The sequence below is a fragment of the Mobula birostris genome, chromosome 19, assembly GCF_030028105.1.
Source record: "Mobula birostris isolate sMobBir1 chromosome 19, sMobBir1.hap1, whole genome shotgun sequence".
NCBI classification, from domain to species: Eukaryota; Metazoa; Chordata; class Chondrichthyes; order Myliobatiformes; family Myliobatidae; genus Mobula; species Mobula birostris.
Window position 1 is genome coordinate 29,643,772 of NC_092388.1, and position 26,098 is coordinate 29,669,869.

The 26,098-nt window shown below is 40.7% G+C and overlaps 1 protein-coding gene across 4 annotated transcripts in view; it reads left to right on the plus strand.

Annotated features, from left to right (window-relative positions):
• LOC140212489 (cadherin-18) overlaps positions 1 to 26,098 on the plus strand; it is a 672,855-nt gene that overhangs the window by 410,256 nt on the left and 236,501 nt on the right. The window contains exon 1 of one of the 4 annotated variants that reach the window (XM_072283358.1): positions 10,646 to 10,722. The exons of the other annotated variants lie outside the window; for them this stretch is intronic. The gene's annotated coding sequence lies outside the window, so the exon portion shown is untranslated. Of the gene's footprint in view, positions 1 to 10,645; positions 10,723 to 26,098 lie in introns of those variants that run through there. 4 annotated transcript variants of the gene reach the window in all.

The window sequence follows — 26,098 nt, forward strand, 5'->3', positions numbered from 1 at the left end:
CAGAGCCACAAAATCCCGGAACTCTGAGCTCTTTCAACCTTATTTACATAGCTCCTGTAGGTAAGTGACTGAAACTGCACACAATACTCCAAATAAAGCCTCACCAACTTCTTCTACAGCTTCAACATAATACCCCAACTCCTGTACTCAATACTTTAAACTATGGAGGTCAATATGCCAAAAGCTTCCTTCACAATTCTATCTACCTCTGACATCATTTTCAATAATTTATGGAGCTCTATTCCTAGATCCCTCCGTCCTTCCAAACTCCCCAGTGCCCTACCATTCACCGTATGAGACCTACCCTGACTGATCCTTCCAAAGTGCAACACTTCACATTCGTCTGCATTAAATTCCACCTGCCATTTTTCCAGCTGGTCCAGGTTCCACTGCAAGCTTTTATAGTCCTCCGTGATGTCTACTACACCCCCAACCTTGGTGTCATTTACAAATTTTCTGATCCAGTTAACCACATTATCACCTTTATCATTGATATAGATAACAAACAAAACTGAACCCAGCACCAATCCTTGCAGCACTCCACTAGTCACAGGCCTTCAGTCAGAGAGGCAACCATCCACTCCCACTTTCTAATCCAATGTCTAATCCAATTTACTACCTCATCTTGAATGCCTAGTGATCGAGACTTCTTGACCAACCTCCCATGCGGGACCTTGTGAAATGCTTGCTGAAGTCCATGTAGACAATGTCCACTGCCTTGCCTTCATCCAGTTTCCTGGTAATATCCTCAAAAAACTCTGTAAGATTGGGTCTATAATATAGCCCCATTAACATGGTCATGCCTTTCTTATTCCTTAGTTCCACCCATAAAGCTTCACTGGATGACTTCTCCAGTCTGCTTTGACTAAGCACTGTCATGACATTTTCCCTACTAGTAATGCCACCCATCTCCAAAGGTCCGAGGAGAATGGTCAGACTCGTTCACGCTGAAAGGAAGGTGACAGTATGTCAGGTAGCCAGATGTTACAATAGTGATGTGTAGAAGAGCATCTATAAATGGGCTACAGCAGTAGAAGACCACACAGGGTTCTACTCCTATACCTAAGAAAGTAGGAATTAAGAATGTATATCATAGCATTGTATGTTTATCTCAAATTATGAAAAATTCAGTTGTTTTAATCCTGATTATTAAATACTGAAATATCATATGTTAACACTTATTGGGCCAGTTGCCAAATCCTTCCATCTACTCAGTGATAAATGTTTGCAATATAAATAATGGAGGCAAGAGCACTGAAATTGTTCAAAATACAATAAGATCTAGTGTGAGATGAGCTTCTGATGTCAGAATAGCATTTCCTCATGCATTGTTATCCTTCAGTTCTTAATGTTGGATACGCATGATTTGAAGTATGTTTTAATCTCTTCTCCACTGAAATAATTAGAGTGTAGTTTATTGTCAACCAAAATGCACAAGCATGACTCAGCACAAAGATTCATGCATTAAACTTCACACTGCTTGTTTGTGTAGAACAAGATCCAATGCAAAATGCATAACTTCTAGACAGAAGCATCTGATTAATTAATTCTGTTTTGACTTCCAAAGATAACTTAATGTATTTGTTTTTTCAGTGCACGTTTTGATTGAGTGTTCATTGTAGCTTACAACTTTCATTATTGTTTCAATTTTCCTTCACGTCACATAATTTTGTAGCTGTCAAGGTGCGAGTCAGTAAACATAATACTCAGCAATTATTTGCAGGGTTTTTTATTTTTGTTTAAGATGTTTTCAGCAATGGCAATCTTGAAACTACACCTTGAATTTCATCCTTACTCAACTTGGTCTGGATGGTGTATGAAATCAGCCAATAAAATTGGTAATTAACTGTCCCTGAAGTTCTGAGGCAGTTAGCAATGAACAATTAGCACCAATATTCACAATGAGGTAGGAATCCCAACAATAGATATTAACTCTGTTCCTATTTTCACAGATCTTGTCTGACTTGCTGAGCATATCCATCGTTTTCTGTTTTAACACAAACAAGAGATGCTGGAAATCTGAGTAACACACACAAAATGCTGGAGGTACTCAGCAGGCCAGGCAGCATGTATGGGAAAAGGTACAGTCGACATTTCAGTCCTGCCAATGGGCTTCAGCCAAAATCATCGACTGCACTTTTTTTCATAGATGCTGCCTGGCCTGCTGAACTCCTCAAGCATTTTGTGTGTGTTGCTCGTCTTTTCTGTTTTATGTCAGGTTTTTTAGCATTTACAGTTACTTAATTTTAAGGAATTGACACTGTTTTCCTGTACTCCATTTGAGCATAGTTTCTCTCACTCTTCATTAATGTATGTGTTGAAAATTCATTTAATTTCTCTTGGCCATTATTTATTATGTGAAGACATTACTCATTCCATGATTCACAGCATCAAGCGTTAATGTGTGTCTTTATTGTGAAGTAACAAAAGTTGACTTCAAAGACTGTACTTACATTTATTATAAGCCATTGACAACAAGGAAATCTATATATATATACACACTTATTTCCTTTCTTTAGTAACTGATGTAATGGGACCAGTCCTGTCGCAATATTGCAAAATCTGGTAAAAACCTTTCATTGTACTAAACTAGGAATCAACTAAGTTCTACATCTTCAATTTCAAAGTCCTGTTTCTGTGTCAATGGTCAAACAATGCTGACCCTTATAGTCATAGTCATAGGCATACTTTATTGATCCCGAGGGAAATTTGGTTTTGTTACAGTTGCACAACCAAGAACAGAGTATAAATATAGCAATATAAAACCATAAATAATTAAATAATAATAGGTAATTTATGCCAGGAAATAAGTCCAGGACCAGCCTATTGGCTCAGGGTGTCTGGCCCTCCAAGGGAGGAGTTGTAACGTTTGATAGCCACAGACAGGAATGACTTCCTGTGACGCTCTGTGCTGCATCTCAGTGGAATGAGTCTCTGGCTGAATGTATTCCTGTGCCCAACCAGTACATTATGTAGTGGATGGGAGACATTGCCCAAGATGGCATGCAACTTGGACAGCATCCTCTTTTCAGACACCACCATCAGATAGTCCAGTTCCATCCCCACAACATCACTGGCCTTATGAATGAGTTTGTTGATTCTGTTGGTGTCTGCTACTCTCAGAATCAACAAACTCATTCGTAAGGCCAGTGATGTTGTGGGGATGGAACTGTAACAGGCTGCATGCACGACCGGCGCATGCACACTAGTTTCAACTGGACATGTGTATGGCAGCAACACACATCAAAGTTGCTGGTGAACGCAGCAGGCCAGGCAGCATCTGTAGGAAGAGGTGCAGTCGACGTTTCAGGCCGAGACCCTTCGTCAGGACTAACTGAAGGAAGAATGAGTAAGGGATTTGAAAGTTGGAGGGGGAGGGGGATATCCAAAATGATAGGAGAAGACAGGAGGGGGAGGGATGGAGCCAAGAGCTGGACAGGTGATTGGCAAAAGGGATACGAGAGGATCATGGGACAGGAGGTCCGGGAAGAAAGACAAGGTGGGGGGGGGGGACCCAGAGGATGGGCAAGGGGTATATTCAGAGGGACAGAGGGAGAAAAAGGAGAGTGAGAGAAAGAATGTGTACATAAAAATAAGTAACAGATGGGGTACGAGGGGGAGGTGGGGCCTTAGCAGAAGTTAGAGAAGTCGATGTTCATGCCATCAGGTTGGAGGCTACCCAGATGGAATATAAAGTGTTGTTCCTCCAACCTGAGTGTGGCTTCATCTTTACAGTAGAGGAGGCTGTGGATAGACATGTCAGAATGGGAATGGGATGTGGAATTAAAATGTGTGGCCACTGGGAGATCCTGCTTTCTCTGGCGGACAGAGCGTAGATGTTCAGCAAAGCGGTCTCCCAGTCTGCGTCGGGTCTCGCCAATATATAAAAGGCCACATCGGGATCACCGGATGCAGTATATCACCCCAGTCGACTCACAGGTGAAGTGTTGCCTCACCTGGAAGGACTGTTTGGGGCCCTGAATGGTGGTAAGGGAAGAAGTGTAAGGGCATGTGTAGCACTTGTTCTGCTTACACGGATAAGTGCCAGGAGGGAGATAAGTGGGGAGGGTTGGGAGGGACGAATGGACAAGGGAGTTGCGTAGGGAGCGATCCCTGCGGAATGCAGAGGGGGGGGAGGGAAAGATGTGCTTAGTGGTGGGATCCCATTGGAGGTGGCGGAAGTTACGGAGAATAATATGTTGGACCCGGAGGCTGGTGGGGTGGTAGTTGTGTATGGCAGGTCTGGTTGATGACTATTATCAAATCTGCATTTAGATCATGTGAAGTGAACACTGAATAATGCTTATCAACTGGTTCTTTGTCACCTTTTAATCACCACATAGTCATACTGTTTGTATTAGGATCTATTGTAATGGCATTGGCTACTCAATCTAACTTGACTTCTACAGAATTCTATTGTGTTCCATTCTACACCTCTTTATTCAATTCCCTCCTCTTTGTTGTTCAATGTGAATTGGAAAGGTCAATGGTTTCAGTAGACTATTTTTGCAGCCTGGTTGGGATGGATGTAGCATTGTAATATTTAATATCCATACTATCATGATTAAAATTAGCTGTTAATCTTTATTTATGTGCAAATAAGTAAATAAATAAACATTTTCTCAACTTGCATTTCTTAATGCAGTTGATGTAGCTTCCCACTGCAGAAAAATATAATATTGACTATTTTCTGGAAACCCAATCCCCATCTGTAATTCTAGGATCATCTTTAGCACTGAAGACTTGGTAACCTATTGTGTGTTTCTATTAGTATTGGTTTATCATTATCACATGTGCTGAGATGCAGTGAAAAGCTTGCCTTGTATACTTTTCAGACAGATCAATTGTTACACAGATTATTGAGGTAGAACAATGCAGAGTAAAGTGCGACATCTGCAGAGGAAATGCAGTGCAGATAAAGTGCAGGATGATAACAAGGTACAGAAGAGTGTGAGGTCAAGGGTTCATCTTGTTGCACTGGGGAACTATATCGTGGTCTTATTACAGTAGAAGCTGTCTTTGAAATTGCTGGTACATGCTTTCAGGCCTTTCACTTAACAGAGTAGTTTCCTTGTCATTCCATAGAATATCATTCAATGTAGACACCTTCTCAGCTTTATTATCACTTTTTACAATGTTATTTACTCTCTAAAAATATTATTGCAAACTCTTCGTTTGAATTAAAAAGTTTATTCCGCTGATTGTGCCCAATGATGTAGCTCTGACACATTTTGTTCTCTTTTTTTTTGGTGTTGTTTCTATTAAAAATGATGAAGCTACAGCAAAATACAACGTTTTTCTGGCCGTCTCAGTACCCGTTAGTTCACTAACTCAATTAATCCAAACAAATAAAACCTAAGACCGAGCACTTGACACTACAGATTCAAAGCCTGTGTAACGTATGTGGCTTATGTAATATTAATACATACTCTTTTAAGGACTGTGGCATATGGCCAACACTCTGTGTATATTCCATAAAGTTTAGATAAGATTTTTCAGAAAACCTCTCTGTACGTGATTGGTCTTTCTGCTGTTTAGAGAATGGATAAATGTAATTTGTTTGGTATAATAAAGGACTAAGCTGCTGTCTACCTGTATATCGGAAAATCTTTTCCCATTATAATCATGTAATTAGGGACAGCTACTCCGAATGGCCCAGCTATTTTTGGAGTTGGTACAATTGTGCTCGCAGAAGGGGTGGAGAGGAATGACAGGGGAAGATGAGATTCCCTCTTTTCCCCAACTGAGTATGATAAATAGTCAATGAGAACAAACACAGTATTGTTACTTAAATAGCCCCGTGCTTAGCTTTGGTTCCCAGTAGTTGGTGGGGGGGGGGGGGGGGTCAATATGTAGTTGGATTTGGGAAATCGGGTTGGTGATGGATCCCAAGAAAGGGAATGTGCAGTATGCTTTTTAGAGCAGCTTGTAGTTGGGATCACTTGGGAAAAGGAAATTCTGGATTTGGAGTTGTGTAATGAACCAGATTTTATTAGGGATCTTAAAGTAAAGGAACCCTTCAGAGAGTGATCACACAGAAGAAAGAGGAGGTGATATTTAGGAGCTACAGGGAGGAGATCACCCCGAGGTTGCAGCAGGCAAGTAACTAGGTGATTGTCAGGAGAAGGAAGGAAAATGGGCAGCCAGTGGGAAATGAGCCCTCTGACCAATCTGCTTAATAACAAGAATACCACATTGGATACTGTTGAGGGGGATGACTCTCTGGGTGGAGCCGCTGTGACTGGGGCTCTGGCACTGCATCTGGTATGTCTCAGAAGAAAGAAAAAGGACTGTGGTGGTGATCAGAGATTCTATAATCAGAGGAACAGAGATGAAATTCTCTGGGAGCGATAGAGACACACGAATGGTATATTGACTTGCCAGAGTCAGGGGTGTCTCGGATTGGATCCATGGCATTCTAAAGAGGGAGGTTAGGCAGCCAGAAGTCTTGGTACATATTGGCACCAACGACATATGTAGGAGAGGTGAGGAAGTCCAGAAGAGAGATTTTAAGGAGCTAGGTAGAAAGCTGAAAAAAAAGGACCTCCAGGATAGTAATCTCTGGATTGCTACCCTTCCTACACACCAGTCAGTGTAAGAATAGGATGGAATTGGTTCAGGGGGCAGGGGTTCAGATTTATGGATCATTGGGATCTATTCTCGGGAAGGTACGAACTGTGCAAAAGGGAGGGTTTACACCTGAACCTGAGGAGGACAAGTAACCTCGCAGGTGAGTTTGCTAGAGTTGTTCTGGAGGAGGTGGGAACTGGAGTGATAGTGCTGATGGTGAGATAGTTGGTTTACAAACAGAGGCAGTGTGTAGTGATGCTGTTAGCAAGGAGAGACTGATGATAGAGCAAAATTACAGTCAGCTGAATGTTGCAATGTAAAAGGTAGACAAAATCTTTGATTTTTAATTGATCAGACATGAAGAGATATGGAGAGAAGGCAGGATATTGGGGCTGAAAGGAAAATTGGATCAACCATGATGAAATGGCAGAGCAGACTTGGTGGGCCATATGGCCTAATTCTGTTCCTATATCTTATGGTCTTATGCTCTAAAATCAAAAAGGGTGAATACAGGACTGAAGGTGTTATATTTGCATGTGCATGGTATACAGATGAACTTGTAGCACAGTTACAGATCGTCATGTACGTTGTTGGGGTATCACTGAATTCGGGCTGAAAGAAGATTACAGCTGGGCGCTCTATGTTCAAGGATACACTTTGTGTTGAAAGGACAGGCAGGTAGGCAGGGGGAGTAGTATGGCTCTGTTGGTATAAAATGAAATCAAATCATTAGAAAGAGGAGACATAGGATCAGAAGGTGTTGAATCATTGTGGGTAGAGTGAAGGAACTGCAAGAGTAAAAAAAAGACCTAGATGTGAGTAATATACAGACACCCACAAACAGTAATAAAGATGTGGTCTACAGAGAACAACAGGAGAAAGAAAATGAATATCAAAAAGACAATGTTACAATAGTCATGTGGGATTTCAATATGCAAGTAGATTGGAAAAATCTGGTTGCTGCTGGATCTCAAGAGGGGGTATTTCTAAAAGCCTATGAGGTGGATGTTTAAAGCAGTGTGTTGTTGAACCCACTAAGGATCAGCTATTTTGGATTGGGTATTGTGCAATGAACTAGAATTGATTACAGATCTTAAGGTATAAAATATGATAGAATTCACCCTGCAATTTGAGAAGGAGAAGCTCAAGTCAGATGTATCAGTATTACAATGGAGTAAAAGGAATTACAGAGGCATGAGAGAGCAGCTGGCCAAAATTGATTGGAAAAGAACACTGGCAGGGATGACAGCAGAACAGCGATGCCTGGAATTTCTGCGAGCAATTCAGAAAACGCAGCTTATATACATCCCAAAGAGGAAGAAATATTCTAAAGGCAGGATGACACAACCGTGGCTGACAAGAGAAGTCAAAGCCAACATAAAAGACAAAGGGAGGACAAAGAGTAGAGTGAAAATTAGTGGGAAGTTAGAGGATTGGGAAAATTTTAAAAACTAAAAGAAAGCAACTAAAGAAGTTATAAAAAAGGAAAAAGTGGAATACGAAGTTAAGCCAACCAGTAATATTAAAGAAAATACCAAAAGTAACTTCACATATATAAAGTTGTGAAAGGGAGGCGAGTGTAGATATCGGACCACTAGAACATTATGCTGGAGAGGTAGTAATGGCGGGGCAAAGAAATATTAGAAGAACTGAATAAATACTTTGCATTAATCTTCACTGTGGAAGACACCAGCAGTCTGCTGGAATTTCGAGAGTGTCAGGGGGAAGAAGTGTGTGAAATTGCCATTACTAGGGAGAACATTCTTGGGAAAATGAAAGGTCTGAAGTTAGATAAATATCCTGGATCAGATGGCCTGCACCCCAGGTTTCTGAAAGAAGTGACTGAAGAGATTGTGGAGACATTCATAATGATCTTTCAAGAATCACCTGATTCTGGCATGGTTCCAGAGGAGTATAAATTTGCAACTGTCACTCCACTCTTCTAGAAGGAGAGAGACGGGAAAAAAAAGGAAACTATAGGCCTGTTAGCCTGACCTCAGTGGTTAGGAAGATGTTAGTGTCGATAGTTAAGGGTGTAGTTTGGGGATGCTTAAAGGCAAAGGACAAAATAGGCTGTAGTCAGCATGGTTTCTTTGAGGGAATATTCTGCCTAATAAATTTGTTAGCATTCTTTGAAGAAACCACAAGCAGGATAGACAAAGGATGATTTGGTGGATATTGTGCTGTTGGATTTTCAGAAGGCTTCTGTGAAGGTGCCACATACGAGGCTGCTTAACAAGTTAAGAGCCCATGGTATTACAGGAACGTGAGTAGCATGGATAGAGCATTGGTTGATTTGCAGGAGGCAAAGGGTGGAAATAAAGGGAGCCTTTTCTTGTTAGCTGCTGATGACTACTGGTGTTCCACAGGAGTCTGTGTTGGGACCGCTTCTTTTTTATGATAATATGTCAATGATTTGTATGATGGAATTGATGATATTGTGGCTAAGTTTGCAGGCAATATGAAGATAGATGGAAGGGCAGGTAGTTTTGAGGAAGGAGAGAGGCTACAGAAGGACTTGGATTAGGAGAATCGACAAAACAGTGGCTGATGGAATACAGTGTCGGGAAATTTATGGTCAGGCAATTTGGTAGGAGAAATGAAAGGGTTGAAAGGAGAGAAAATTCAAAAATCCGACGTGTATAAAAGGGACTTGGGAGACCTCGTGCAGGATTCCCTAAAAGTTAATTTGTAGGTTGAGTCAGTGGTGAGGAAAGCAAATGTGATGTCAGCATTCATTTCTAGAGGACTAGAATATAAAAGCAAGGATGTAATATTGAGCCTTTATAAGCCCTGTTGAAGCCTTTCTTGGGGTTTTGTGAGCAGTTTTGGATACCTTATTTAAGAAAGGATGAGCTGGCATTGGAGAGGTTCTAGAGGAGTTTCATAAGATTCCCAGGAATGAAAGGGTTAAGGTACAAGCAGTGCTTGATGGCTCTGGGACTGAACTCACAGGCATTTAGAAAAAAGATGGGGGAGATCTCATTGAAACCTATCAAATATTGAAAGGCCTAGATTGAGTGGACGTTGAGAAAGTGTTTCCTATATTGGAGGAGTTTCGCACAAGAGAGTAGAGCCTCAGAATAGAGGGAAATCCATTTAGGACTGTGTTCTATGTCTTATGGTCTGAATTTGTTTAACCATAGTTTTAAGTAAAATCTGTTAGGAATGTAAAGGGGAAAAAGTGGACTACGTCACTAAACACATATGTAGCAATGCATGTGCATTGTAGTTTGAAGTTAACATAACAAATTTTGGAAACAGAAGGCCATGGAGCAATTACTAGTGTGTTTGGTGTCACTGACAGAGGATGGAGGACTGTATTCTAATCCCGCATCAATCGCATTGGGCCAGCATGTTCCTTATTTTCACCTTTACATTTTGTAGCTCCAGGTTTACAAAATAATGTGGCCACTGTCCCTAGAAACAGAGCATCTGTGAGCTGTCGAGACTTCAGGTAGTAGCCCATGAGGAACTGTATTTCATTTATTAGTCAAAGAAGTGGGTACTGGCTGGACATTCAGCTTTGTGAAAACTGCAGACTGTTCAGTTCCTTTTCAATAATGTTCAAGTATGAATCAGATGACCATATGACTGTAACCTTTTGGGTGTCAGACATTAAGATCAGGCTTGTTGAATCAAGTGCAGATATGATTCATAGTTCAGTAGAAAAAGAAATGTCATAAGGACCTATAGAGCTGGCAACAATGTGTAAACATACTGTGTGTATGCTAGATTTTGGCAGGTACATCATTATGTGGAGAAATACCCTAGCTGGAAAAAAAGAGTAGAAAAGTTGAACTTTGTTCAAATATTGAATGATTTATTTCAGACGATTTTCAAGTCCAAGAAACACTAAGTGTTAGAGTAGCAAATGATTAGGCAGGTAAGTGCAATATTGGCCTTTATTACAGGGTATAGAATTCAACATTAAAATAAGTTTTGCTGTAAGTGCCAAGGATTTTGGTGAGATGACACATGGATTACTACATGCAGTCTTGACTCATTCTAGAAACAAAATTCTTACCTAGAAGGCACAGCAGATTTTGAAGGTCAGCTGAGGAGGAAAGACTCAGTACACTGAGTCTAAACTGCTTTTTTTTTAACTCTTATTTTACTGAAGCATGTGAAATCCTGTTGGGGTGTGACAAGGTGAGTGCTGACAGAATATTTCTGCTTTGATGTACTGTTCAAAGTTTGGAAGTGAAAAGGGATCACCTACTGTCTTTAAAACTGAGCCAGAAAGGAATGTGAATCACTGGAATTCCATACTGCAGAGAGCTGTGGATGCAGAATCAATAAGTATGTTTACAGCTGAGGTAGCTTTATAGATTTTAGGGGAAATCAAAGATTTACTTATTTAGCAATACAGTGCTTCTGTCTACTTGACCCATGCCACCCCAGCAACCCCACAACCACGATTAACCCTAACCTAATCACAAGACAACCTATTAACCTTCCCAGCACGTCTTTGGACTGTGGGAAGAAAACTGAGCACCTGGGGAAAACTCACGCATTCCAAGGGAAGGACATACGAAGACTCATTACAGAATGGTATCAGAATTGAACTCTGAACTCTGGAAAACCCTAAGCCGTAATGGTGTCACGCCAATCACAATGGCGCACGAGCATGATTATAAGACCAAACAGGAACGTGGAGCTAAGGCCAATATTCAGATCAACCTGTATTCCATCATTGAATGCAATTCAATTGAATCATTAATACAGGACCTACTTCTGCTTATGTTTCTTATATTCCCATGGTTGCTTATTTCAGTTGCCATTTCAGGGCTGGAATAGCTAGCACGAGAGGGCACAGTTTTAAGGTGCTTGGAAGTAGGTACAGAGGTGATGTCAGGGGTAAGATTTTTACGCAGAGAGTGGTGAGAGCGTGGAATGGGCTACTGGTAGCGGTGGAGGAGGTGGATATGATAGGGTCTTTTAAGAGACTCCTGGACAGGTACATGGAGCTCAGAAAAATAGAGGGCTATGGGTAACCCCAGGTAATTTCTAAGGTAAGGGCATGTTCAGCACAGCTTTGTGGGCTGAAGGGCCTGTATTGTGCTGTAGGTTTTCTATGTTTCTATCATTTTATTACACATTAAATATGCACAGTAGTGTGAGGGTTAGTGCAATACTTTACACCACCAGCTGTAAGATCGGGGTTCAATTCCTGTTGCTGTCTGTAAGGAGTTTGTATGTTCTTCCTGAGACCATGTGGGTTTCCTCCAGATGCTCTAGTTTCCTCCCACAATTGAAAGACAAACAGTTGGGGTTAGTAAATTGTAGGTATGTTATGTTGGTGCTGGAAGCATGATGACTCTTGCAGGCTGCCCTGCACAATTCTTGCTGATTTGATTTGATGTAAATGACACACCTCAATGTATGCTTTGATGCAGATGTGACAAAGATAATCTTTAAACTTTATCTTTATGGAGGATGTATAAGATCATGAGGGGCACAGATAGGGTGTTTTCCTAAAGTGATAGGTTCAGGGTGAGAGGAGATAGATTTAGAATCATAGAGACATAGGTGCATAGAACACGACAGTGCAGAAGCAGGCCATTCAGCCCATCTAATCCATGCCGAGTTATTATGTAGCCTCGTCCCAACAACCTGTTGCTGGACCAATGCCTTCTATGTACCGCTATGCATATACTGACCCAAGCTTCCCTTGAATTTTGAAATCAAACCCGCATCAAACTCTTTCACTGGCAGCTCTTTCCACGCTCTCAGCACCCTCTGAGTGAAGCTCCCCCTTAAATATATCGCCTTTCACCTTTGACCCATGAACTATAGTTCTAATCTCACCCAATCTCAGAGGAAAAAGCCTGTTTGCATTTACCTTATCTATAACCCTCATAATTTTATATACCTCTATTGAATCTCCCCTCATTCTCCTATAGTCCAGGCAATAATGTTCTAACCTATTTAATCTTTCCCTATAACTCAAGAGCTCATGTCCTACCATCATCCTTGCAAATTTTCTCTCCAACTTCAACATAATATCCCATCTCCTGTACTCAATACTCTGGTTTATGAAGTTCAATGTGCGAAAGCTCTCTTTATAACCTTTTCTACTTGTGACTCTACTGTCAATGAATTATGGATCTGTATTCTGAGATCCTTCTGTTCTACAGCACTCCTCGGTATCCTACCACTCACTGAACAAGTCCTACCCTGGTTAGTCCTCCAAATGTACAACACCTCATACTTGTCTGCATTAAATTCCATCTGCTATTTTTTAGCCCATTTTTTCCAGCTGGTCCAGATCCTGCTACAGGCTTGGATAATCTTCCTTGCTCCAACCTGATGACATGGACAGCGGTTTCTCGAACTTCTGGTAATGGCCCCCACCCTCTCCTTCACCATTCACCATACCCATTTCCCTCTCACACCTTATCTCCTTACCTGTCCATCTCCTCCCTTTGGTGCTCCTCCCCCTTTTCTTTCTTCCATGGCCTTCTGTCCTATCCTAGCAGAATCCCCCTTCTTCAGCCTGTATGTCTTTCACCAGTCAACTTCCAAGCTCTTTACTTCACCCCTCTCCACTTCACAGTTTCACCTACTACCTTGTGTTTCTTCCTCCCTTCCCTCCACTGACTCCTCATCTTTGTTACTGCAGTCCTGATGAAGGATCTCAGCCTAAAACATTGACTGGATTTTTTTTTTCCATAGATGCTGCCTGGCCTACTGTGCTCCTCCAGCATTTTATGTGTACTACTTGGTTTTCCAACATCTGCAGATTTTCTCTTGTTTGACATTTAAGAAGTGCTTGGACAGGTTCTTGGATAGGTGAAGTTCACAGGGGTATGAGCCAAACATGGATAAATGGGACTAGAGTAGTTGAGCATCTTGGTCAGCCTGGGCCAGCTGAACCAAAGGGCCTCTTTCTATGTTGTATGTTTCTGTATCTCTATGACCCTTAAATGCAAGATCAGCCAATGTTATTTCCATATGGGAAGTTGGTTTCACTTACCATTGGGAGGTTAGTCAAAAATGCTCACGAGCTCCATGATGTACAAACCTTATTTATAGAGATTGAAATGTATCAAGTTAGAAATCACTGCCATGATATCAGTTGACGTTAGTTAGCACTAGCAAATTAATTAACACACTCATTAAAAATGACTCTCCATCAAAAATAGTAGTCAATAGAATTTACTTGTGCGCATTATGGTTCTATTCATGAGAGTGATTAATAGTATCTTTAAGTCTATGGTGTGCACTATCCATGGTGATGAACTTGTTGCTCAGTGAAATATGGCACTGAAATGTAGCTGTATCTTCTACATGGACAGATCATGCAGTTCTTTTCTTGGCACTAGTTTTAAGATTTCCCTGCTGTTGATCTCAGAGGACAACCATTTGCTTGTCAAATCCAAATGCTCCATAAGGCAAATGTCTACATAATTTGTCGGAAAGCATTAACACAGCAGCACCCTGTCAAGAAATTCACTTTGTTACTGAATTAGTTGAGATTCATGTTGTTTTCATTTCAGAGTGTGTGTAAGATTTTATAAGCTCGTGTATGGAAATTCAGTTACAGTATAATTGCTTTTTGTTAAAATGTCAGTTGTGGACCAGTTGCTGGCATCCTCTCCTCTGAATGAGAGGCTTGAGAATTCAAATGCCTGAGTTTCCTTCATCACTCCATCATTCCTGAACAGCCCAGGATGCAGTGAGGTATATTACAGCGCTGTTGGTATCTTTTTGGGCATTGAATCTGGGCTTTTTCTCCCCTGTATAATGCAATTCCACACGGACAATGTAAAGTGTTTTCTCATTTGCTTGCAGCAAGTGGTAGAAGAGAGAAAGATCAAAGGTTGGAAGGTTTCAACCAGGCAGCCTCTAATACTGACCAGAAAATTAAGAGACCAATCAGCAATGTGCATTTCTTTATTTGGCTGCATGTTGCAGTCTGCCTCACATTTTGTTGCCCGAGCTGGCCCATTGCACCCACCTCCCATTCCTCCGAAGTGATTGCACATATAATGGTGTCTGTCAGATGTGATGCACAGATGCTCTGTTAATTATACTGTAGCTCTGGTGTCCATGATGCTAGGTAAAATCACAGCTGTTATTCCGTCTCTCAGTACTTTTTATTCAAACTCGAGGAGACAGCAAGTGGAACAAGGTGCCAATTTCACCATGAATTTTGCATGAAGTCTATTTGAATTGCTGTTTCTCACGTGACAAGGGTATAAATTATCTCCAGTGACTTAGTTTCAAAAAGAAATTGCTGCAATTTTTTTTGCATATTTTCCAATTTGTTCTTGTGCCTGTTGAGTTAGGTGCAATTTTGGGGAATGATTTCTATTTACCTTGAGCTCTTCAAAATCAGAGCACTAACAGATGTCCCCTGAGCTGAAGCATACATCGGTGGCGGACTCTGACTTCTTGATGAATGAGCCACAAGTTAAGTGTTTAGTAGATGCAGTGGCTTTGCACAGGATGTTAAATTTATTAACAGCTCTCTTCCAAAGGACTAGTATCTCTGTCTCAGTGCACTCCCACTCTACCTGACTGCCAAAACCCCTTTGCCCAGGATTGATGAGTGTACACTGATGATTAGCTCTTACCATTTCTCACTGGTCGTGTGAATACAGCTTCAAACCTTTAACTAATTAACTTTCTTGTACAGTGATACAATGTGCTCCCTGCATTTATTGTATTTTGTCCTGAAGTGCTTGATAAGAAAAGGGAAGAGAGTGACTGAGTGAGAAAAGGATAAAGAGAGAGAGAGAGGGAGGGTTTGTGTGATGGGGGAGGAAATAGGAGAGATTAAAAGGAAGGTAGGCACAGGCCTAACCAATCAGAGAGGAAGCCTTTAAGACGTGCAGAAACTGTTCATCAGAGATTAGAGATTTGAAATCACACAGTCTCATGCCTCTCAGAGGAGTAGGATCAGCGGAGACACTGATGCAGTGAAAAGCCTAAATCTTACAAATTGAGTAGTTTGCTAAATGTTAGGGCATTCAGACAAGGTAAGGCTGATTCCATTGGTGGATTCTGAATTAAAGTGGTCTGATGTATTGTTGTAATTTATATTTTTTGGGGGGAAGAGAAAATGGCAGGTTTGAAGTATGATGTCAAATCTGGCTATTGGATGCATTTTTATAATTGATTGCTTGTGCTATGATCTTACTAGGGCCACTGTATATTAAATATTAATTTGATGTTTGGTTGATCAGGCATTCAAGTGTGATTTTCCCTGGTGTATTGAAGACAAACATTTCTACTTCAAATGGAGGCACTACAAGCTGTATGAGATGGCAGTTTTCACTAAATGAAAGAAAAATATAAATTGAAAAAATGGCTTTTAAATGCACTAGTGAAGTGATTCAGGAGGCTGATCTATAAGATATTCTTCAAAAAGTCTTAAAAGTGCTCAGTTTGGATAATGAATATCTTACTTTCATAATGGGAACAACTTAATATGACAAAGATTTATGAATTGTGACCAAAAAGAAACAATGAGTTGCCAATTTATGAGAGGACTTTTGAAAGACTATGAAAAAGTTATAAACATATTTTAAACCTCTTTAGTTTTCACATCTACTTCAAGTTTTATATGCACGTCCTACAATGCTCAATTATACAGCATATAAATTATTAATATCTAAAATTAACAAGTGAAAAACAACATTTTCTTATCACCGACCTGTTTTCCATGCAGCTAAGTTTTATGGTATGGCCCACATTTTATGGCTTGGAGAAAACAGAGTGATAACATTATGTGGTTGGAAGTTAAGTATTGGAGCAGAGGCAACCATTTTTAATGGACCAAATTAATTTAGGTGGATATTTATTACAACATATAGTTTGGCAGGTTTATGTGTACTTTTAAGCTACAAGAGACTCTGCTTAGGAATTCAATTACACGACATTTTTATGCTGTTTTATGCAAGTGAAATTGATTTTTTTCCCCCAGGCTGAGTCACAATATTGACTATATCCACGTCACCGTATGTGACTCTGGACGCTTGACTAGGCACCATCTCTGCACCATTGATATGATTTCCCTTAGTCACTATGGAAAGTTCCTTTCGGAGTATTGATGATAACTTTTTTTAAAGAGGCTTAGTGCAATAACAGACCCCTCAGGTCCAACGAGCCCATGCCACCCAATTACACACGTGACCATTTAACCTACTAACCTGTATGTCTTTGGAATGTGGGAGGAAACAGGAGCACCTAGAGGAAACTCATATGCACCACGATAGTGTACAAGTTCCTTACTGACAGTGGCAGGAATTGAACCTGGGTCACTGGCGCTGTAAAGCGAAACACTAACCGCTACGCTACCATGCCACCCGTTCCTTTGCATTTTCTGGGGAGATCTGTTTGTGGGCAATCCCAGGACATGAATTTTCCGGTACAACACTGGACTGGGTTCCCTGCAGGAAGGTTAATTATGTACTGTCGTTCCTGGGTCTCTCTGCTCTGCTACATGGATCCCATGACACCCAGCCAGACCCCATCCATCAGCCAACCTCCAGTCCACCCCTTGATTCTGTATTTACCTCCTTGCCCTCCTACTGATAAGGTCCATGAGACCATGATATTGTGTCCTGTGATGCACAAGCCAGGACAGTACAATATGGAAAGTGAGCTGTCGCCCATGCAGCAGGCTTTCCCTCCCCCTGCAGCTCTTGTATCCACTCATACCTACTCATGGAAAATACTTTGGGAGTAAACCCCGTTGAAAAATCAGGAGCTGGAGTCCCTGAGGGAGTCCTATTTTGAGTTCAACGCTGACTGGCAACTCCTGTGATGCGGCTGTTGCCAAACTGCATCGGTCTCTGTTGGTCTTTGCACCAGTACTCCAAAAGCAAAACCCTCAACCCTGAAGCTTTCTGAACATGAATGTCCATGTGGCTGAGCTGATCCCAAATACTTGCCTTTCAAATGCAACACCGCAAACAGAGGGTGTGATCTTAAGACATCGAGAGTCAGGCATTGAATAAGAGCATTGGGCTGCATATATACAGAGATAAACCTATGTAATTTCCAAAGCTTCATGTCAGGAGCTCAGTGAAGATTCGACAGTGACTAGAAAGGCTGTTACCTTTCCTCTGCAATTCCCATTTACCGTGACTTTTCAGGCAGATCATTATTTCTATGCACCTGCCTTTAACTTAACACTAGTTGGTGCTCTCTAGGTGTCAGTTACCATGCAGTACAATCAAAATATGGAAACAATTAATCTTTTAATTCTGAAACAGGCAAAGATGTAACAGTGATGAAAACGGGAGACTATGCCAAACAATATTTCTGGGCTTCAAACCTAGTTGGCATGATATCACAGCACATTTAATGAATGGATGCATATGGCAAATAAATCTGCAAAGTTCAAAGTAAAATTATTATCGAAGTACATGTACATCACTATATACAACCCTGTGATTCACTTACTTGTGGGCATACTTAATAAATCCATAATAGAATAATAACCATAACAGAATCAATGAAAGGCTGCACCAACTTGGGCATTCAGCCAGTGAGCAAATGACGACAAATTGTGCATTCAGAAAGAATGAAATAATAATAATAATAATAATAAATAAGTAAATAAGCAACGATTACCAAGAGAATGAGATGGAGATTCTCTGAAAGTGAGTGCATAGGTTGTGGCAATATTTCAGTGATGGGCGAGCAAAGTTATCCCCTTTGGTTTAAGAGCCGGATGGTTGAGGGGTAATGACTGTTCCTGAACCTGGTGTTGAACCCTGGGGCTCTTGTACATTCTTCCTGATAGCAGCAGCAAGGCAAAAATATGATCTGGGTGGTAGAGGTCCCTGATGATGGATGCTTCTTTCTTGCGAAAATGCTCCGTGTATATGTGCTCAATGGCGCAGAGGGCTTACTTGTAATGAATCAGGCCGTATCTACTACATTTTGTAGGATTTTCTGTTCAAGTGCATTGGTATGTCCATACCAGGCTGTGATGCAGCCAGTTAAAATACTCTCCACCACTCATCTACAAAGGTTTGTTAAAGTTTTAGATGTCATGCCAAATCTTCACAAATTTGTAAGGAAGTAGAGGTGTTGCCACGCTTCCTACTTAATTGCACTTATGTGCTGGGCCCTGGACAGTACTCTGAAATAATAACACAGAGGAATTTAAAGTTGCAAACCGTTTCCACCTCTGATCTTCCGATGAGGACTAGCTCATGGACCTCTGGTTTCCTCCTCCCAGAGTGTATAATCAGCTCATTGGTTTTGCTGACATTGAGTAAAAGGTTGTTGTAGCACCACTCAGCCAGATTTTCAAATTCCCTCCAAAATGCTGATTCATTACCAACTTTGATTCAGCCAATGTATTGGTGTCAGCAGCAAACTTAAATTGGTGCTGCTCTTAGCCTCACAGTCATAATTGTAAAGTGAGTAGAGCACAGAGTTAAACACAGAGTCTTGTGGTGCACCTTTGCAGATGGAGATGGTGGATGAGATGCTTTTGCCAATCCGAACTGACTGGAGTCTGCAACTGAGGAAATCGAGGATCCAGTTGCACAAGGATGTATTGAGAGCAAGGTCTTGAAGCTTGCTCTCTTGATCTTGATCTGTTTTGAGTGGATGAAAACCAGGATATAATTGGACATTTTGAATTGATGAGGACCAAGGTACAGTTCCTTAAATATAAACAAATTTGAAAGAGGAAAGAATGAAGCAAAATTGAACTTTTCCTGAAATAGTTCCAAGTTTGGTCACTGAAGGTTCCTGGAGGACTAGTTTGTGGTCGATTGATGTTTGGAGGCCACTAATGAAGTTGAACAGAAGACTGAAGATGAATGTGAGAAGAATAATTCTGTGCTCAACTAGAAAACATTCCAGGTAAAATACAAGTCACTGGTCTGTAGAACTGACAATTTTTACTATAATTTTCCTCATTAAGGCTACGGAACTATTGGTGAAACTGCCATTTGTTTGAAATGTTAAACTGACTCTTTGTCAGACCTTATAAAACGTCTGCTTTTATACAGTGTTGGGAAATTTATGATAATGCATTTTGCTAACAGGAGCAATAGTGCAGATTGTTAGCTAAATGGGGAAAACGTTCAAATGTCAGAGGAGCAGAGGGACTTCAGAGTCAGCGTACAAGGCTCCCAGGAGGTTAGATTACAGGTTGAGCCTGTGGTAAAGAAGTTCAATGCAATGTTGGCATTTATTTCAAGGGGAATAAAATATAAAAGCAAGGAGATAATGCTGAGCCTTTATAAGACACTAGTCAAGCTGCATTTGGAGTATTGTCCACAGTTTTGGGCCCCATATCTCAGAAAGGACATGTTGTTATTGGAGAGGGTCCAAAGGAGGTTCATGAGCATGATTCTAGGAATAAAGGGGTTAACATGTGAGGAGTGTTTGGCCTGTACTCACTGGAATTTAGAAGAATGAGGGCGGATCTTATTGAAACTTACTGAATGTTGAAAGGACTAGATGGAGTGGATGTGGAGGGGATGTTTCCTATAGTGGGCATATCCAGAACCAGAGGGCACAGCCTTACAACTGAGGGGTGACTCCTTAGAACAGAGGTAAGGAGGATTTCTTTTTAGCCAGAGAGTAGTAAATTTTTGGCATGCTCTGCTACAGACTGCTGTGGAAGCCAAGACCGTGGGCATAGTTAAGGTGGAAGTTCATCAGTTCCTGATCGGTGACAGCATCAAAGGATTTTGCAAGAAGGCAGGTGTATGGGGTTGAGTGGAATCTGGGATCAGCCATGATGGATTGGCGGAGCAGACTCGATAGGCTGAATGGCCTAATTCTTTCCTATGTCTTATGGTCTTATGGTCTTTATCCTCCTCTACATTGATGAGACCTGACATATATGGGGGGATCACTTTGTCGAGCACCTCATCTCCATCCATAAAAAGTAAGATTTCCCTATGGCCAAGCATTTCAATTCCTATCCATATTCCCATTCAGACATGTTGATCTATGGCTTCCTCCTCTGCCTTGATGAGTCCACTCTCAGGTTACTGGAGCAACATGTCATATTCCATTGAGGTCGTATCTAACTGATGGCATGACCATCAATTTCTCCAAATTCCTGTATTCCCCCCCCCCCACTTCCATCTTATTCATTTCCCACAATGGCCTCTTACTTCATTTCCTCACCTGCCTATCACCTTGTCCCTGGTGCCCCTCCTCTTTCCCATTGTCCCATGATCCACGATCCTCTCCGATCAGATTCATCGATCTCCAGCTCTTTGTCTTTTCCACTTATCTCCCACTTCTTACTTCATCACCCCTCTCCCACCCACCTGTCTTCACATATCACCTTCTACTGGACTGAGATGAGGAGAAATATCTTCAAAAAATTGTAGTAAACTCTGAAATTCCCTACTACAGAAGACAATTGAGGCCAAATCACCAAAATGTTTTCAAGCTGAAGTTAGGTATAGTTCTTGTGCCTAAGGGATCATGAGGATAAAGCGGAAGGTCATAGTGAACTTGGGTTGTCAGCTGTAATTATGTTGCTTTGGAGCACAGTTTGGAAGGGCCAAAAGACCTATTCCTACTCTTACTTCTTTTTTTTCAAAAATTACGTTTAATAAGGAATTCTCAATGCCCCACACTGTTGAATGATCCCCTAGATCAGTACAAGGAATGCTTGAAGGAATGTTCCAGTTACTGGGCAAATAGACGTTGACTGTTCTTTTCTCTTGACAATGCCCTGATACATTTGGAGATTATAGAATGATAGATTGAGCATATTTCCCAGAGAGCTGCTGAAAACGGCTGATGTTATCCCAATCCCTTGAATCATTCAATCAGTGATGGTTTATAAATTTTTTTCTTGGAGTGAGTACTTTCTTCATGACTCCAAGGTGCAATCCCTTATCCCATTCCCATGCACTTTGCAGTCATTTGGGTCTTTTTATGGGAAATGGTCAACCAGTGGAGTAGAGCTAAGAAAAAGGAGATGCATGCATTTTCTTAGTTGAAGAAAAGGAATCTGATAGCAGAGGACAGTAGACCATGCCAGAAAGGGAAGAAGGAGAGTTACCAGAGCAAGGTGATGAACAAGTGAGGAGGAGGGAAGGAGTAAGAGGGGAGAAAGAATGGGGAACTGAAAAGGGAGAATGGGAGGGGAGAAATAACCATAAGTTATAGAAATTAATGTTCATGCCATCAGGTTGGAGGCTATCTAGATGGAATATAAGGTGCTGCTGCCCCATCATGAGTATAGGATCTACATGTCAGAATGGGAATGGGAAGTAGAAATAAAATGGGTGGTTAGCAGGAAATCAGTCTGTTGTGATGGATTTAGTGAAAAGATTTAAAGAAGCAGTCCCCAAATGCCCCATGTGAAGCATTGCCTTAATAATTTCATAGCTCATTTTGCAGCTTTTGTTCACTTGAAAGCATTTTTTGGAAAAAGATCACTGTTTTAATGCAGGAAACAGCAACAAATTCAACTACAAAATGCAGTACACAAGTCATTGGTTTACTAGTGAAATCTTCAGGAAATTAATATTTGCCAGGACTGAAGCATATTTATCTATTCTTCTTTAAAATAGTTCCATAAGATCTTATCTATTCTCTTGTGAAGAAAGATAGAGTTCTACCGGGAAGGCATTTCCATATCATCTCAACAGGACCTAACCTACAAGCATTGACAGCAGCTTCAAAATATTTAAACTTGACAAACTGATGGAAGGACACAGAGACCTTATTACATATAAGAAAATGAAATGAAACAATCAGGATTAAAAGTGATATGGTAAACTTTGAAATATAAATGTTAAGAACATCGAAAAGCATGAAACTGTCAAAAGAAAAGTAATGTGGAGAAAATGGATAGAGAATTAAACTAATATTCGGTAATGGAATACAATTCCTAATTGAGATAATTAAAGTTAGATTTGTGGGAAAATATATGCTAGATTTTTTTGAAGGGTAGCAATCATATTAATCATTGGATAGTTAAGGGATAGAATAGAAAACTCCTTTTGAGAAATAGTTTAGAATTCTTGGAAGAGCAGTTGAACTGCAGTTGAAGCTACTTTTTAATGAGGCTGCATTATATCAATAAAACAGTGAATTCACTCAAATTGAGAGAAGGGATAAAATTAGTGTGAATATCAAATTTTTTTCATGCTTTTCTTTCAAAGATTTGATTTCATAACTTTTAAGTGAAAGAAATATCTGCAAAGCATGCTGAGCAAACATTTAACATTCTGAAATTGCTTTAATTTTGTGTAGTATCTTGTTATTTCTATTCTACACAGTAGCTTAAATTAGTTTTTCTTTGTCAGTTTCACAGTGGTAGCCAGAAGATGAAGTGGATACTGGATTCATGCAGGTTCATCCCTTCCGGAGATCAGTTAGGATGTGTAACATTGAATCCACACCTGGATAAAGTTTGATTCCTGTTTAATGCTATCACATTGATCAAGTTTGATTGGCAGGTTTTCCTGTACCTGCCTCTGAAGAATCTGGGGATAATTATTATTATTGGTGTTTTATCTATGGGATTGAAACACTAATTGGAAATTCAGATGCAAGCCCACAAGATATAATACTGAGAACATGAGTTATAGAGTCCTTGAAGGTGAGTCTGTGGCTTATGGAATCAGTTCAGAGTTGTGGTGAGTGAAGTTATCCACACTGGTTCAGGATGGTTGTAGGGTAAGAACTGTTCCCTAACCTGGTGGTGTGGGACCAAAGACTTCTGTATCTCCTGCCTGATGGTAGTAGTAAGAAGAGAGCTTGGCCTGGATGGTGGAGTCCTTGATGATGGATGTTGCTTTCTTGTGACACCAAGGTTCCTGCATTATGGATTTTGGACTGTGGACCATTTTTCAATCTTATGGATTTTATATTGTGTGTTTTTGCCATTCTTTCTCAATTTGTGTGTGTGGCAAGGGGGGTAAGGGGATTTGGAGGTCAATTATCTTGTGGCATTTCATGCAGGGGGGTGAATGGTTTGGAGAGGAGGTTGATTATCGTGTTGCCCTTCTTTTTTTGTACAGGGTGTGTGAGTTTCTCTCTGAGCTGATTTCCATTGTTTTTCTTTGTTTCGCGGCCATCTAGAGAAGAAGAATCTCAGAGTTGTATACTGCATACATACCTTAATAATAAATGAACCTTTGAACCTTACAACGTGAATTTGATGAGGGGTGGGGAGGGCTTTAAACTTTTCTGTTCCTCAACGTTGGTGTTTACTTACGAGACTGTGGTGTCACCAGTTAGAATACTCTGCACTGTGAAACCGTACATGTTTGTCAGAGTTTTAAATGACAAGCTAAATCTATGCAAACCTCTATGAAATTGGCGGCTGTTACGTCTTCTTTGAGGTGGCACTTGCGTACTTGTTGCAGGACAGATCCTCTGAAATGATAACATCACGGAATTTAAAGTTACTGCCCCTCTCCACCTCCTGTAATGAGAACTGGCTCATGGACTTCTGTCTTTTTCCTCTTGTAGTCAATAATCAGCTCTTTGATTTTCCTGATGTTGAGTGACAGGTTGATATTGTTATGGCACTATTCAATTAGATTTTCAGTCTCCCTCCTCTATGCTGATTCATTTCTACCATTGATTCTACCAATAATAGTGGTGTCATATGTCACTGGAGATGTATTCAGACACTCAAACATATGTATAAAGTGAGTAGCATGGGGGCTAAGCCCACAGCTTTGTGGTACACCTGCACTGAGGGAAATTGTGGAGGAGGAGGTGTTCGCAATATGAACTGACTGAAGTCTGCAAATGAGGAAATTGAGGATCCAGTTGCACAGAGAAGTATCATGGGCCAGGTCTTGAAGATTGACTTATGGTCTTATAAGTGACCATTGATCATTATCAGTGAAAAATGCAAGGCAAATGGTTTTATGCTTCAATTGTACAAGGGCTGGCGGGTAAGTTCTTGTGGGAGTGTTTGCAGGTTAAACTTCTGTCTGGAAGATTCATGAAAATATCATTTCAAAATGAAAAACGGAATACTGTATAATTGCCAATGACACTGATGAAGCTAGTTTTCTAAGGTTATGTTATGGTAATTACATTTGAAATCTTAAACAAATAGCTGGAACAACATAAGAATTTTGATCAGTTTAGGAAACCACATGAAAATACATCAAAATGTAAGATTGGAATACTGGTAACAGATTCATTTCTATATTCAATCTGATGTACATCTTAGGTAATCAATTTTTAGGAATAACAAATCAACAAATATATGGTTAGATCTAGGGATATGTTTGGTCATGTATAAATATGTGTTTTAGACAAAACAATGTGGCCCGCCCAACAGAGCCAACTGGTGGTAGCCTCAGTTTTGTGGATATTAGCCTGGGATAAGGCATTAACTTTGCTTGTCCTTCCAGTTGATTTGGAGGACCTTATAGAGACAAAATTGTTCCGATAGAAGATTGGGTGAATGACATAAGGCAAAGAGTGAGAATAAATGGGCCTTTGCTGGTTGGCTGCCGGTGACTAGTGGTGTTCAAAAGGGGTCGGTGTTGGGACTGCTTCTTTTCATGGACTATGTCAGTGATTTGGATGATGGAATTGATTGGTTTTGTGGTCAAGTTTGCAGACAATGCGAACATAGCTTGTGAGGCAGATAGTGTTGAGGAAGCAGTGAGTGCAAAATGACCTAAACAGATTAGGGGAATGGGCAAAGAAGTGGCAGATGGAATGCAATGTTAGGAAGTGTACGATGTTGCAATTGGTAGATGAAATAAAGGCATAGACTATTTTCTAAATGGGGAGAAAATTCAGAAATCTGAGGTCCAATGGGACTCGGGAGTCCTAGTGCAGGATTCTCTAAAGGTTAAGTTGCAGGTTTAGCCTGTGTTAAGAAAGGAAAATGTAATGTTAGCATTAGTTTCAAGAGGACTAGGATATAAACGCAAAGATGTAATGATTAGACTTTATAAGGCATTGCTCATACGGCATGTGGAGTATTGTGAGTAGCTTTGAGACCCTTTATCTAAGAAAAGATGTGCTGGCAGTAGAGTGTCCAGAAGAGCTTCATTAAAATTATTCTGATAATGAAAGGGTTAAAGAGTGAGGAATGTGTGACGGCTCTGGGCCTGTACTTGTGGGAGTTTATAAGAATGAGAGGGGATCACACTGAAACCTATCGAACATTGAAAAGCCGAGAGAGGGTGAATTTAGATTAGATTATGAGGACACACAGTCCTCGTTTATTGTCATTTAGTAATGCTTAAAAAAGGCATCCGTTAGTCTTGCGAGACCATGGATCTGCACCTGGAAAGTCTTCACTCTCCAGGGCCCAGGCCTGGGCAAGGTTGTATGGAAAACCAGCAGTTTCCCATGCTGCAAGTCTTCCCTCTCCACGATACCAATGTTGTCCAAGGGTAGGGCATTAGGACCCATACAGCTTGGCATCAGTGTCGTCGAAGAGCAATGTGTGATTAAGTGCCTTGCTCAAGGACACAATATGTTCCCTCGGCTGGAGCTTGAACTCACGACCTTCAGGTAGTAATGCATGCATTAAGAAACGATACAATGTTCCTCCAGTATGATATCACAGAAACACAAGAGAAACCAA